The sequence below is a fragment of the Paroedura picta genome, chromosome 1 (genome assembly GCF_049243985.1).
Source record: "Paroedura picta isolate Pp20150507F chromosome 1, Ppicta_v3.0, whole genome shotgun sequence".
Classification (NCBI taxonomy): Eukaryota; Metazoa; Chordata; class Lepidosauria; order Squamata; family Gekkonidae; genus Paroedura; species Paroedura picta.
In genome coordinates, this window is record NC_135369.1 from 72,425,125 (window position 1) to 72,441,680 (window position 16,556).

The following is a 16,556-nucleotide window of genomic DNA, read 5'->3' on the forward strand; positions in this document are numbered from 1 at the left end:
TTCAGGTACCAGTTGGTCTAAACCCCCTAATGGTAAATATAGCCAGGTTTTTCTCTGGGCATTCCAAAAAGTCTCCTTTCTTGGGGCAGGCTACCATTCAGCTCTCTCTGAAGCCTTTGTATTTGCATGCATGTTTACTGGCTGAGATGCGATAAAGAGACTGCTAGCTGAGCCCTGCCTAATTAATGGCTCTCTGGCACATAAGAAGCACCACAGAACAAGTTTTGTGTGTGTTTATACAGTGGAAGGATTTAGTAGGGCTGCATTTTGTCTTGGTGAAAGCTTATTTCAGCCAGAGATGAGACCTACATGGAAGGGTAATTTACACAAACTATATAAGAGATTACCACCCACCCATCCTTTCCATGGTTTTGGGTGAACTGGAAATACCTGATGATCACTCTCAGTATCTGCTTCACCACGTCTATTTATCCAGTCAAACAAAATTTATATAATCTGCTACATATATAACAGAACAGCCTTAAGAAAAATAAAGAAATGGACAGAGCAGCACTGAACAGTACTAGATGCAAGTGGGTAGCTGTATCAGTCTTAAAGGTGCCATGGGACTCAAACCTTGAACTGTACTGGTCACAGATAATGCAAAACTTTATAGTGGTGTAACCCCAAAGTAGGATGTCTCAAAGTGACATGTTTGACCAGAAAGGAGAAAAATAGGAAAAAGAAAAAATAAGGCCACTGTCTAACATTACTACAACTCCAACAGTGTGTTTGAATGACTATTCATTGATGAAGGCTGGGGGACCATATTATATCATGGCTGAGCTATCACCACTGCTTGATAGATAAGGGTAGGTTCTGATGGGTCTGTGCAAAAGAGTTTTGCCAAGAAAAACTTTTGGAAGCCAATGTCTTAATAATTTCTCATGCTCAATAGTAAGCATGGCACTCTCTAGAATATGGAGAGGTTTAGTTCCAGATGGCACACGGTTATTACAGACAACCAAGAGAGGGATACAGAAGATGCCATGAACAGGCATATGATGATGGTGGACCAGACAGTGGAAGAGGAACAAATAAAGAGAGACTGGGGGAAATGAGATAGTCAAGAATTCGGTGGCCCAGGAACAGCTGCTATAGAAGTGAGTCATGAAGGAGAAGCAAGGAAAGCTCTCCTATGATAGAGGGCACAAAAATGCAAGTGAAGAAGAAAAGAAACATACACTCTACAATCTGTCACTGCAGTTGTCTCTTGCTGGGGGCTCACCTTCAGTGACAGAACATGCTGTCAATCAAAAAGGTACCAAGCTATCCAACCCAATTTGAATAGTAAATGAAGTTTAGTTGTAAAGTTTCCTACAATAAGAGGCCTCTTCTTTCACCATACAGCACTATAAGTGTCCTAAAAGTTCCCAGGTGCAGATGTATTCAGGATGAAAGAAGCATGTATGATATTAGCAGAAAAGCCATAGTTCCAAACATTAAGTTAAACTGCTCAGAGTCTTTCCATAGCCATCCAGCTTATCAAGGATTCTGGAGGGATAAGCAACAGAGATAGACTCCTGATTGTACCCTGTTGACATGAATACTGCTCTAGCATGGCTTCCAGTAACAACAACAAAGCCTTTATCAGTGTAACAGAAGGAAAGAATAAACAGAAATAAAATACAGTACAAAAATGGTGTGAACCAGGTTTGCAAAACAAAACAATTACAATCAAGTTTGGCTACAGCAGTTGTAGTGCTCATTCATTCCAAGCTGGCAACTAAAATCTGGACTAAGATCAGTACAATCGCATGCATTTTAGCAGGGTCCTTCTCATTCAGTGCTATCCCAATGCAGTGTTTCCTGTCTAGATGGATAATGTTAGCCTTGCATAAGGATACTCTCCAAGCTGGGCGACAACTCTCAAAGTGAGGGCAGTCTAAGATTAAATGATCCAGTGTATCTGGAGTGGGGCACCCATGCAAGCACAGCCTTTGGGAAACAGGGATCTTATTAAACCTTCTCCACCACAGAGACCAGACTTCAGCCCCGACCTCAGGGTGCCTGCCATACACCGGCGTGCCTCCGACCAATGGTAGTCCACCATTTCATGTCCCACTCTAGCACCCGTTGCATTCTTCAATGCAATGAGCTTTGTGGCAAGTCTACAGATGGAAGCTGCCAACGTAAATACATCAACTCCTAATCTATTTCACATAGGCATAACTATAGAATGACAATGGAAAGTGGAACACTTTCATCATTATTTTTTCAAACAGGGACTTCAACTGAAATCTCCCTTCATATCCATTTTATATCCAATTAGGTAAGGTTAAAATTAGTTGCTAGTTGTTGGCAAATGTCTTTGTTTTAAAATGTCTGATGATGTTGCTATGCATCCTCTTTCAATTTCCAAACAGAACTCCCTTCCTGCCAAAGCAATTATGTGAATCAGGAAATAAGAACTTTTGTTTTGGAAGGCATAGAAAGGGAGAGAGATGGTAAATTCCATCCTTCCTTATTTATGTTTGTCCCAAGGGTATAATCCTATAACTGCATGTGTTAAGTGATGTCAAGTCACTTCTTCCTTATAGCGACCCTATGAATTAGTGATCTTCAAAACGTCCTGTCATCAATGTTTTTTAGGTCTTGCAAAGTGAGGGCTGTGGCTTTCTTTACTGAGAATGAATCTGATGTTAACTCTTCCTCTTTTCCTGCTGCCTTCAGTTCTTCCTAGTTTTATTGTCTTTTCCATGGAATTCTTGTCTTCAGGCTAATTTCCTCTGACTTTGTTGTATGACAAGTTTGCCACCTGATTATTGTCACTGGGTCTCTCACTGTGATTTTGATGAAAGTATATCCTAATGGAAGTTGAGCCTTTGACATACAATTATTATTTGATAGTGGGGTTTGTTTCCCAAGGTCAGCAATTCACCTGCAGGGAGGGGGCCTCAGACACCTGCCTGGTAGATGTTTATGAAAAAGAACAGCTTTTCAGCTCAGACAGAGAGGCAGGCAAACAGACAGACCTCTTGAGAACTGTGAGTTGGATGACAGGCAAACTCACTTAGGATGTGGGATCTCTCACTTGTAGGAGTGCCTCTTTGCTTCCACTTGTGCTATGTTTATATATTTGTAAACAAAGCAAGTATTACAAAAATGTCAAAATCCTCCAGCGCTCTCTCATCAAAACTCAAAGACACTAGCAGCACACAACTGCAGAATCAAAAACGCACCATGTGCTTATGGATCGGGATGGTTTCCTGAATGCTTTGTGGGATCCAATGCCTCCTGGAGGCTCATTAGATGAGTTGGTTGCCGACTGGCATTGCTAGATGATGGCCGCCATCAGTGATATTGGTCCCCAGCACCCCCACATTAAGTTAACCCCCAAGTACACCAAGGAGCTATGCAACAGGAAACAGGAGCTGAGACATCTAGAGCAGGTGTGGAGGAAGTTTCAAGACGAAGATGCGAGAACATCCTATAGGACACTTATGAGATCCTTTGAAATGGCAGTGAAGGCTGAGTTTTTATGCAACTTCCATTGTGTCCACTAGCTCTTGCCCAGTTTGATTGTTTAGGGTAATTCGGCCTCTCACCACCCTGGAAGATGGGCACTCAATTAGTAGTCAATTGAATATTAGCTGTGAGGCATCCATGAGCTATTTTGCAGATAAAATCTTGTCACTCTGCTGTGACCTTCCACCCACCCCGATACAGTAAGGGAACCAGAGGCTCCTTGGCCACCTTTGGAGATGTTTGGTGCTTCTGACAACTCTCACAGACTAAAATGGATAGACTTTGTTAAGGCCATCACTTGCCCTCTTGACCCATCCACCTTGGCTGCTCAAGGTGAGCAAAAAGAGGATAGGAATCCCCCTTCAGGAGATTGTTAACCTCTCCCTGACTTCAGGGGTGTTCCTATGGGAGCTGAAAGATATCTAGACCTGCAGGACCTGGCCAGCTAATGCTCTGTCTTGTACCTTGTGTTTTTGGGGAAGGTGGCTGAAAGGGCTGCTGTGGATCTGTTACAAGCATACCTAGATGAAGCTTCAGTCCTTAATCCTTACCAGTCGGGTTTCCGGCCGGGCCATGGGGTGAAGACGGTCTTAGTCACCCCAATGGATGACCTCCGACTTCAACTGGATTGGGACAGATCAGCACTGCTAGTAGTATTAGATCTTACAGCACCATTCGATTTAGTAGCCTATGAGCTTTTTGGTCACTCAGGAATTAGAGGGACTGCCTTGCAATAGCCGATCTCCTTCCTCCAGGGTCATGGACAGAGGGTTGCAATGGGGGACAAATAGTTTTGCTGCTATCAACTTCTGTGCAGGGTTCCACAGAGTGCAGTCTGGTCACCAGCGTTATTTAATATCTTCATGTGCCCTTTTGCACAGCTGGTTCAGGGCTTTGGACTTGGATGCCATTAATATGGTGATGAAACTCTACATCCTAATGGATGGCCAACCAGATTCACCCCAAGACATATCCCTTTTGCTTGGATGCAGTGACAGTCTGGATCAAGCAGAGTCACCTGAAAGGGCCAGGAGAGGAGGCGCACTTGCGCACCCTAGACGGAGTGCAACTAACGGTGGCACAAACCTCTAGGAATTTAGGTGCAACTTTTGGTGCAATTTTTGATGCCTCCCTATCTAAAGAGACTCGAGTCACTAGACTAGCACAGCTGGCTTTTACCATCTTCTCCAAGCTAATCTACTAGCACCCTACCTGTCGCCAGAGCACCTAGCCACAGTGATCCATGCAACTGTCACTTCCAGGCGGGTTTACTGTAACTCACTCTACATGAGCCTGTCCTTGACCCTGATCCAGAGACTACAACAGCACAGTTTCTCACTACAACACCATGGAGAGCCGACATCCAGCCTGTACCCAGGCAGCTGCATTGGTTCCCAATTAAATTCTAGATCAGGTTCAAAGTTCTGGTATTAACCTTTAAGGCCATTTGTGACTTGAGCCCCATGTACCTGACGGACCACCTGAATGACTATGCCCCCCCCCCCGTAAAGCTCTGCGCTCAGCCAATTCTAACCAGCTGATGGTCCCAGGCCCCAAGGAAATACGCTTGGTCTCAACCAGGGCCAGGGCCTTTTCGGTCCTGGCCCCAGCCTGATGGAATGAGCTTCCGGAAGACCTGTGAACCCTTAAGAAGCTTTCATAGTTCTGAAGGGCCTGAAAAACAGAGGTCTCCTGCCAGGTATTTTGTTGGAGCCAGTGATTTATAGAACAACATCAAACTGGCCTCCTTCCACAAGAGCCCTCCCGCTAGAATAAAAGAAATAATGGATATACAATGTAATATCTGCAAGTAAACTTATATTAGCACTCTCAGAATCCTATGTACTTTATAATTTTAATTGTTTTAATGATTAATGTTTTAATGTAGTTTATATGTTGTAAACTACCCTGGAAGGGCAGTTATATAAATCCAAGTATAAATAAATTTTATTTTAATTTTAAATGTGCACTACTTATTTTGGGGGTATTTTTATCCTAACTCTTTGGAATCAGGAGAAGGAGTTGGTTTTTACACCCCACATTTACTACCTGAAGGAGTCCAGAAGCAGCTTACAATCACCTTCCTTTCCTCTCTGCACAACAGACATCCTATGAGGTAGGTAGGGCTGAGAGAGTTCTGATGTTACTGCCCTGTGAGAGCAGCACTATCAGGGCTGTGACTAACCCAAGGTCATCCAGCTGGCTGCATGTGGAAGAGTGGGGAATCAGCTTGGCTCACCAGATTAGATGTCACAACTCTTAACCACTACAGCATGCTGGCATACCTATATCTCCCTCTTTTTATTCTTACAATGTATGGAGATAGGTGAAGTTCAGGTTCATGCAGTAAATTTTTCATGGTGAAAAGGAATTTGAATCTGGATCTTCCAAAACCTAATCTGACCAATATAGTAGACTGGCATATCTCCTCATATAAGCCCCATCAGTTGAAAGGGTCTTTTCTTTTTTCAGTATTTGCTGTGAGACAAGCAAAAGTTAAGTGTCAGCATTTATCTGCATGTGGCCTACCAAACCCTGCCCATGCAAGTCTTCAGCAGGCAGCAGGACCAAAGCACAGAGGGTGTGGTGAATTTGAACGTGACACGAGGCACATAGAACCTATAGTTGCATCATATATATGCTAGAGTGACCTGACTAGATACACAGAAATTGTTGTCACACCTTGCTTAGCTGCCCAATCTGGAATAATCCTGAAATCCCCAGAAGAAAGCCTAGAAAAATATTTGGACTCAACAGGATCATCCATCAAGATATCCATCAAGATACAGAGGTGAAATTGACCAACCAGGAGTCTGACAGGACTACATTACCAATCTCCAAAGTTTTCTGACAAGATGATGGGGGATGGGGGGGGTCTGCATCTGACTGAATGAAAACTGTTTTTTACTCTAGTCACATGCAGACTTCTTTTAACCAGTCATATTTCTCAGGTCTCAGGAAGGGCATCTCTAAGAGTACTTTTGCACTGCAGACTTAAAACTGTCTTTGTTTGCAACTCAAGAGATCTGTGGAATTGAAGTTTTACGGGAGTAGAGGACAAAATCCTTTCCACTATAACAAATGGATAATGACAAGGTTCATAGATAGTTTCTCCTAAACAACCTTAGGAATTGTAGCTTTATAAAAGTGCTAACTAATTAGAGAATTCCTTTCAAGAATTTATTTACTGAAGTTTTAGTGGGGGGAGAGCAACAAATTAAAACATCTGCATTGTAAACATAGTCCAAAGATTTACCGATAGTAGTAACAATAATGTTATAATGACAAATAAAACACAAGTAAGGAATCAGTTGACATAAGTAAATCCTTCCGTAAGTCTATTATGTGAACAAGAATACCATATGGGGTACTAGTCCAGAAATACTTGGGTGAAGAAGAGGAGTTGGTTCTTATATGCCGCTTTTCTCTACTGGAAGGAGGCTCAAAGTGGCTTACAGTCACCTTCTCTTTCCTATCCCCACAACAGACACTCTGTGAGGGAGTTCCCACTGAGAGAGTTCTGATAATCCTGCTTAGTCAGAACAGGAGTGTGACGAGCCCAAGGTCACCCAGCTGGCTGAATGTGGGGGAGCACAGAATCAAACCCAGCTCACCAGATTAGAAGTCCACACTCCTAACCGGCACACCAAACTGCCTCTTTAGGTTTATAAACGAAATTTGTATCTGAATTTTTAATGATACATTTCCAGCTGTGTAGTCAGAAATGTGCCACCCTTTTGCTGATTAATTCAGCTGCCTTTGAAGTAGAGCCTGCCTGTTCTTTAAACGCTGCATAATCATAGAATCATAGAAACAAGGGGCCACACTGGCCATCTAGTCCAACCCCCTGCTCAACGCAGGTTCAGCCCAAAGCATCCTAAATCAAAGACCAATAGCTGAATATCTAATAATTACAATCCTATTTCCACTGAAACAACTCAAATTTTGTCTTTAAAAAGGGAAACAACATGAAATTGCAGTATGGCTGAGATTCAAACACTTGCACAATTTTCTCTTGAATTTTCAATTGGCATATGTAGTTTAGATACTCATTAAGTTCAATGAACTAACTGGGAAATAACTGCCAGGATATTTTTTCCTCAGTATCAGAGCAGGACAGGACAACACGTTGTGGATTGGGAGAAAATTCACCTTTAAACAAACTTCCATAGTCAGCTCTTGCAACATTCTGACAGTTTACACACAAAAAGATGCACTCTGTTGCCCACCTATTGTCTTCACCTTTGTAAATCAGGTTCCCACCCCCAGACCATGAATTCTGACACTAAACTTATTACAAGTGCTTATGAGAAAATGTTATTTAAGTGGAAATACATTTCCAAAGACAGTTTTCATGAAATTTTCAAAGGAAGATAGACAACTCATCAATTGGATGTAACAAAAATTGGGACAAACCAATTGTCTTGGTTTCTGATGCAAGAGATGGCAGCAACTCTCTCACCTCCAAAGCAATCTGATTCTAGAGCCAGAACAAGATGAGACAGCTCTCAGAGGGCTGGAGGCGATTTGCTTATCATAATCCTTAATTCTCAAAACTCCACTGACCAGAAAAATCCTTGATCTGGTTATCAATGTTGACTCACTTTTGTTTACTTTCAGGATTATGGCCCACCTCTCCTTTCAGAAACTGCATAAGGAAGCACAGCTTGCTGGACCAAGAACTTGCAACCACAACCATCCGCAGAAACCAGCTCCTACTAGAAACTTTTAGTGTGGGTGTGATCTTAAAAGCTGGCTAGGTGCCATGAATGAGAATGTGTGCAGAATGGGATCCCTATAGAGATGAAGATCTTTGATGCCAAGAGGATTTCAGCATTGGGTGCAGCAACCCAGATTTAATTGGAACACTGTGTCAAAATAAAGATCCAAAAGAATATCTAGATCTGACAAGGGTTCAACAGTCAAGTAAAAGAGGCTGTCATTCCTATATTATAGTACACTAGTAGTAGAGCCCGCTGAAACCAAAATTCAGCGGGTGCTAGGGGCCTGGGGAGTTTTTTTCTCCCCCCCCCCCAATCTTGGAAAAAGCTCCCCAGGCCCCGGGGAAGGTGATCCGGGGAGCTTTTTTCTTTCCCCCCCGATCTGGAAAAAAGCTCTCCAGGCCCCGGGGAAAGCGATCCGCAGATCGCGGAGCCGCGGATCGCCTTCCCTGGGGCCTGGGGAGCTTTTTTCCTTCCCCCCCCATCTTCAAAACGGTTCCCAGGCCCCGGGGAAGGCGCTGAGCAGCTCAGGGAGCCGGCCAGCAGCCTCCCCGGGGTCTGGGGAGCCGTTGCCGGTTAGAAGGCGGGGGCCAGAGAGCATACCTTCGCTCTTGGCGGCCAGCAGAGCAATGGCCGCTGGAGGGAAGGTAAGCTCTGGTGGGGGGTAGGGCGGGTTGGGAGGCGCTTCGTGCCTCCCAATTGGTTGTAGTCTGGGAAAACAGCCAATCAGCAGCCGCGCTGTGCGCGGCTGCTGATTGGCAGTTTGGGGCTGGACTGACAAGCAGAGGGCCCAATCGGGAGGCGCTTTGTGCCTCCCAATTGGGCCCTCTGCTTGTCAGTCCAGGGGAAGGGGCCTATCGGCACCCTTCCTCATCCCGGACAGGGCCTGCCCTCGGGGCCCTTTCTGTTTTATTTCTTCCGCTCCGCCAGGAGCGGTTAAAGATATGCAGCCCTAGTGCCTTAATGTAATTTACCACTAACTTGCTGAGCCAGGAAATAGGGAGTAGCTCAGTGCTGAAGAGGGAGGCAAAAAGGAAGACCTCACCTATCAGGTTCCAAGATCTTCCTCCTGTCATCCTGGACAACCACAAGCACCGGTGCCACTTGAGGTATCTGTGACACCGATTACCTTGTACATGTTGCTGCTACTAAGCAATCCACTGCATCTCATTGGCTACTGTTGAAAACAGAATACAGAACTAAATGAGGTATTGGTCTGCCCCAGCATGGGGGCTCCTGTTCCTGAACATGTCTGGGCTAGTTCAGGTGTGGTGATATATGACAGAGAAGCATAAATGTTTAGTAATTATGAAGAAAACAGTCCATGGAGCACAACACTGACTAGGTACAATGATAAGGGTATATTGAAGCACACTTATTGTTGTTAGGTGCGAAGTCGTGTCCGACCCATCGTGACCCCATGGACAATGATCCTCCAGGCTTTCCTGTCCTCTACCATTCCCCGGAGTCCATTTAAGTTGGCACCTACTGCTTCAGTGACTCCATCCAGCCACCTCATTCTCTGTCATCCCCTTCTTCTTTTGCCCTCAATCGCTCCCAGCATTAGGCTCTTCTCCAGGGAGTCCTTCCTTCTCATGAGGTGGCCAAAGTATTTCATCTTCAGGATCTGGCCTTCTAAAGAGCAGTCAGGGCTGATCTCCTCCAGGACTGACCGGTTTGTTCGCCTTGCAGTCCAAGGGACTCGCAAGAGTCTTCTCCTTAAGCACTTACCCAATACCTTTTTTCTGTTACTAGTGAGTGAACACATCTTACTCCATATACCGAGAACTGGGGATAAGAGAATCCATGCCAGAAGATCAGGCACTCATTTTAAAAATGAAGCAGTGACAAGAGACCAGTGACCAGATTTTGTAGTAAACTAGACATGTAATAAACCCCAATTCATCCCATTCAAATAGCTTTTATGTGACCTACAGTCAATATGTCCTTCCTCTGCATTTGACCATGTAGATTAGTTTTCAGGTAAGACTAACAAAAGGGACATTTAGCTGCATGCAAAACACTCTGAGGTGTCCTCAGACTTACTGTATGGGATTGAGCAAGGAAGCAGTCCAGGGAAGATCAGGATCTGGACAAAACAGTAGTCACACTCAGTACTCTAGAGACATCTGCCAACATATAAAACCATCAGCATTCCCTATGCAAATCCAGCTAGAATCAGTGTATCTTGCAGGCTAGTACATGGTATAGCACGTGAGAAGGCTTATTTAAGGTGTTGTTGCAACACATATACACTTGTTTATTTATCCCATCTCTGAATGCAGCACAGGTTCAGGAAGAAGACAAACTGGTTTGGGCCATGACCATCCGCCCAACCTTGGACAAGTACTTCACCTGGGTGTAAACTGCACGGAGCTTTTATTCCAACCTCAGATCGATTCAGTCCCTGCCCTCTGCACAGAATGCGATTTCCGTTTGGATTTGGGATGATTTAAAATTTCCTTCTGCAGCAAGAAGGATTGATCCGGAGTGACCCTACTTTTATTGTGCGATATCTTAGAGTGCTTTTAACGCTCAATATTTAAAGGCTGTTTTGAATCTGGGCTCTCCTCCGTGGTAGAGGACCCGTGATTGGCCACAGGTGGTCATGTGACAAACTTGCCTTAAAGGAGAAGCCCCTAATTTCTCTCAACTTCTGTCGGTCCTGGATTTTTTCTCCCTTCTCTGCCTTTTTCGATCCTCTCCCCCCCCCCTCTCCAAGAAAAGAAAGAAAGAGGCTTGGCTCCCCTCCCCTTTTGAACTACCCTAACCACGTGCAGAACACTTTCCTGTTTCAATGGGGAGGGGGGGGAAGAGGAAGACCTGAGTTCAAAGCGATCTGAATTCAACAGGATTGACAACGGAATAAACAAAGTAAGTGCAGCTTCTGCCCTGGAGGGGCGGGGGGGGGGTACGAAATGTTTCTCAGGCTGCCCTGTTCAAAGCAACTTTCTGGTTTTAGAGCCTAGCTGTACTAAAAAGGATGGATAAACCTGCCTTCTGTATGAACCTGCAGTTCTATTCAGAGCAGGGACAGCTGGATTTGGCTTCAAAACTGAGCAGTTTTGAGGGAAGGTGGTATAGAAAAGCATAGATTTGCCCTGTGTGAATATACAATTTGGGAGTCTGAGGCATGCATAACCCAGCCCCATGAATCTGGACCTTGCCAGGATGTGGCTTCATGTACTGTTTGTTTCCTTACTTAAATGGTCTTTTGCAGGTGACAACTATTTATTTAAACTGTATTTTGGCATTTTTGTAAGCTGATTTGGTATCCTTGGCCCTTACAAAAAGAGATGATCTAGAATCAACATTTGAATTACTTTGATTTTAAATACAAACATTGATGTCAAAACGTGTTTAGAGATAATTTGCACCAAGGAATCTGGAGCAGATACCCTCAAAGTATTATGTTAAAGTTTTCTCCCGCCCCCCCTTTACCCATCAGAAGTCAAGAGTCAATGAAGGTTTCTTGTCATGCTTTTTTCAAGCAGAAACACTATTCATCCTACAGTACACTTCCAAAGTACCTGGAGCTTTACAACTGTTATTGTTGTTATCTCAATCAGATTATTATTTCTTCATATATGTGTATATGATTATAGTAATGCATACAAATATAAAAACAAACTACTAAAACATACACAGATAACTGTGCCAAATATAGTTGGTTAATATTCATACTTTGCAATGAAAATAATTCAAAATATAGATTAACACCAGAGACTTATGATTTCTCCCCCTATTTTTTCTACTTCAGATTTCATCTTTAGTGAGCAGTCAATTTCACAGTTTCATACAGGGCTCAAAAAAACTCAGGCGCCAGGTCACTTTGGTGACTAAAAATGTGAAGTGAAAACAAGCACATCTTTGTGCTGATAGAAATGCTACGAATTATCCCTGAATAATCCACCAAGATTACAGATGCCATTGTATCCTACATTTTAACAGGTGGGAAACTAAGGCTCAAAAACAATGCCCAACTCAATACTATCCAGGGAGTTCAAGGCTGAATGAGTGTCTGAACATGCTAACTTGCTACTCAAGAAAAGCTGGAGTGCTCCCTTTCATGCTCCCTCTCAAAAGGCATGTTTTCCAGCTGGTAACAGAAAGAACCTGTTCAGGTGCAGCAGGGGAGGAGGGGGGTTATATAAATAGTCCACCATTATAAAAAGTGTCTGCACATAGAAAACAATTTGTTAGGGAGAAGGTTTCAGTGTACTGGCTCCTTGACAGGCACAGTTTCTATATGGAAAGATGTTTGTGTGAGAGAATATTTGAATGTGCTCTATACCTGTTAAACCAAGTTCCATGAAAAGCATTACCATTTTATCAAGACTGTATTAAGGGGGCCTTGAACATCACTTATAGCCATGACTGAAAATAATGATTTTTTTTCCATTTTTCATTTCCTGCTAAAACTATCCTGGCTACTTTATGATCCTTTTGTAAGGATCCTTCCTCTTCTTTGGAATGCACTATATCTGATGTACTAGGATGAGTCTAATGGTGCAAATCTGGTGTTACTCTTTCTATTTGGAAGAACTGGAGGTACGCATGAAGCAGACTGTGAAAGATCAGATAAACATTTTTAAAATTCTGCTTAGAGGACAGAACTATTTCTATATTACGTACAGCCTCTAGGAAACAATAGTAATGACAAGTTCCTAGGATTTCCTGGGTTCACTGATTCCCCAGCATTATAGCGTCACAGACTGACTACAGATAATAGAGATGCAGTTTCATCTGGATCTCAGGTTTCTCATGCATAAAATGAGTCCTAGTTCTCTTCCAGCCAGTTATTCAGCTGATCACCTTTCAGATTGTGAAAAGCTATCAGAGAGCTAAACAGTCACCACATGAAAATACTTGTTCTAGGGGACCTGTGACTCATGGATCTCAATCTCTCTGTAACATCTTGTTCTTCCTCTACCCCCAGCCCCCACATTTTCTGTGCTTGCTGTTTCCAAGCCTGCCTGGTGCCTGCTTGGCACACTAGTAACAAAACGATTATGTGGCAAATAATGAGCAGGAGGAGAGAGTGGTACAGCTCTGGCAGCAGGGAACTCAGACCTGGCACTGAGCAACTGGACACCACTACAAAATGCACAACTCAACAGAAAAGAGCAGTGGTTACCCAGGTCTCAGAGCCACTGCAGACATCAGTTCAGTACAGGCAAAACTTGAATCAACGGAATCACTGATTCAGTATATTATTATTATTATTTAAATTTATTATCCATCACTCCCAGAACCAGCTCATGGTGGGGTACAATTTGTCCACAATAAAACCCCCATAAAAGCACACTAGGACATCAAACCATACAGTAACAATCAAAATCCCAAGAACTCCGCGGTGAATTCAACCTCCTGACCGCCCACCCCCCAATAATATCTGAAAGAGGAAGCGGGGAGAGGAAGCACAGATGATACAAATATTGACACCACTTGGCACCAGGGGGCCCACCAGATCTTCTTGCCGCGCTGGCCTCAACCATAAACCTGTCAGAAGAGCTCCGTTTTGCAAGTCCTACGAAACATTTGGCCAATTTAGGCAATTGAGTTTTAGCTGAATTAGCTGCCAGACAGCTGATCCTGCTGCACATAGAAACCTCTCTTGGGATCAGCTGTTTGGCTTCCTGCCAGCCCTTCTCACTCAGCCCAGGCTGTACATGAAGGCCAACATACAGGCTTGGACTTTGCTGAGTTGGTGGGTACCGGCTTGTGATGTTTCACACAGCCCCCCCCCCAAATCCCAGCCTGGAGTCAGCCCCAGCAGAGTCAGTGAGGGCAGTTCCATCCCCTCCCCCCAATGTCAACCTGCAGCCAACCTCAGCAGCCATTTGACAGTCTTTAAATGTCTCCCCAGCAGACCCATTTGCAGATCAGCTGTTTAGCGGGGTCTTTCTCAATCAGCTAAATGAAGTCCAAATAGTTTCAGGATTTTCTGATTTGGGTCATTACAACTTATGGGGATTGTGACAAGGCTTGGATAAACCCCCCAAAATACTCCAATCAGCATTGATTTGAGCATTTTCAAGCTGATCCAAGCTGAAGTGCTCATCCCCAGTTGTAACTCTCCAACACACCTTGATCCACTGATGAGTCCTGCTCAAGGTGGCTTACAAATAAAAACAACATAAATTATTACCAATATAAAAACAAAAACAGCCATTATATAAGCCAGGGGCATTAAAATATCTATAAAATGGATTTCAGATATGGCTCTGTCGCTATGGACTTTGCCCTTTATTGCTGGACTGGATTTAATTTAGTTGCTTTTGACTAATATAGCATTATTTCTGCATACCTAAAAGAAATTAACTTTTAGTAAGATAATTTCAGGATTCAAAATAATTGCTATACCTTCTCAAAGAGGAATAATTAGATAGAGCATCCTTTCTTACTGTTTTACCGAATATGCAGTTTTACTGAATATGCAGCATATATTAAGGCCATATGCGGTCTGGGCCCCGTGTATCTGAGGGACTGCCTGTCGCCCTATACCCCCCACAGGGCCTTACGCTCTGTGGGTGCAAATCTTTTGGTCATTCCCGGCCCCGGGGCCTTCTCGATCCTGGCCCCGACCTGGTGGAATGAGCTCCCGGAGGAACTGCGGGCCCTGCAGGAACTTTCTCAACAGTCAGTACATTGCATTGGTGCAATGTGCCGCTTGGAAAGGTCAAAACTGACAGTAAAATAAAGTTTCCAAAGACCCTTTAGTATGCATAGGAGGGAAAGGACACCTCTGTTATAATTTCCCTTCACTTCCTTCACTCTTTTACATACTTGACTTTTACTACAGGACACTCCCAAAGCTTGGTTGCCCAGAGATTTATAAACAATGGCAGAAGCAGAGGATAAATAACTGTTCAATTCCAATAAAAGATACTCCTTTGCTATATTTAACACCAAGTATGCTAAGGGTACAGATAATAAACATCTTTAAATTGGAGGGAGAAAAAACCCTCAAGGGCTAAAAAAAATCAGTTGTAGCTGGAAGGCAGGCATATTTATAACATGTCTAATATGCATGAAGAACATTTTCCATGGTATAAGATTTTGTGAATTAAAGCTTACTTCATCAGATGTATTTTGTGTGTGTGTGAGAGAGAGAAGGAGGGTCTGTACTATACTCAGTGGAGCAGTTCAATATATTGTAGATATGATCCACCCATCCTCCAACTACATAATTTCTACATTGTTTAATAAGTCATGTTAATACTTAAATTTTGTCTCAACTGTTTCAGATTGCTGCTTCCTCAGATTTTTGCTGTTTTAATCCCATTGCATTTCTGGTGATTGGATATCCTGTTTTGTTAATTATACTGACTTATGCTGTGTAATCTCCCTTGAGTGTCACTGAGAAATGCCATCTTTAAATATAAATAAAATTAAATAACACAGCTAACCCTCTGAGATTTCTCCTCATGTATATACAGATTCTGTTAAAGAAGTGGATATAGAAACCTTTGAAATGAAAGAGCAAAGTGACCTAATGAGTGGCAGCTACAGTCATTCAGCACTTTAAGAAAACTTTGCAGGTTACTCATCTGTGCCACATAATATATTTCTGGTAAGGGCTTGGAGGAGGAGCTTGTCTCATGGCTTAAGTGCCACTTAACACCCGCTCAGAGAGGCTGTCCCGCTCATGAGTGCCTCCTCCTCCATGAGTGCCTCCTTGTCTGTCCAGCAGCCAGCCAATTGCCTTCTGTCCCCCCACCCCCCTTCTCCTTCCACTTCCCTCTGAGGCTTGGAGGCTGTAGATCCAGGTCCTGGGGGGAGGGGGAGGCCATCCACAGAGTTCCTCCAGCCCACCCATCTAGCGCCTGTTGTATTCCTGAATGCAACGGACTTGGCCCATAGTTTCCTGAGAAAATTGAATGACATTTAATAAATAAAATTAAGCAAGCATTGTGACTATGTGTGAATTTGCACTCATCCATTCAACACCACTAAGAATTTCATAAAACACTGCTTCAGATACAGTACTTTTCAGGATCAGATTTGAGCCCAGTAAGATTGGGGGAGAGGGGTGGCAAGTTTTTGAGAGTCAAGGTTCCCTTCATCAGATACCTCTTGTATTCTAACAGGCAAGTTGCAAGTCATCTGGGATTAATATATGCATGTCCCAAATTCTGGAAGTTGACTGGACTATTCTACATGTGCAGAATTTTCTTCAGGTGGGCAGCTCGCGCCCCTGGTCACTTAGTTCCTTCCCAATAGCGCACTCCCCTACAAATCCCATGTAAGTAAATTCACATTTTACATGCCGGTTTCAGGCTGTCTTGCATCATCGTAACTTCTAATGAGGGAATCATAATAGAATAAACGACCCTTTTACGTCAGTTGATGCCATGCTCTTAA

The 16,556-nt window shown here is 43.5% G+C and overlaps 1 protein-coding gene across 6 annotated transcripts in view; it reads right to left on the minus strand.

Moving 5' to 3' along the window:
* Window positions 1–16,556, minus strand: part of SLC29A1 (solute carrier family 29 member 1 (Augustine blood group)) — a 98,468-nt gene that overhangs the window by 52,117 nt on the left and 29,795 nt on the right. The gene's annotated exons all lie outside the window — the stretch shown is intronic.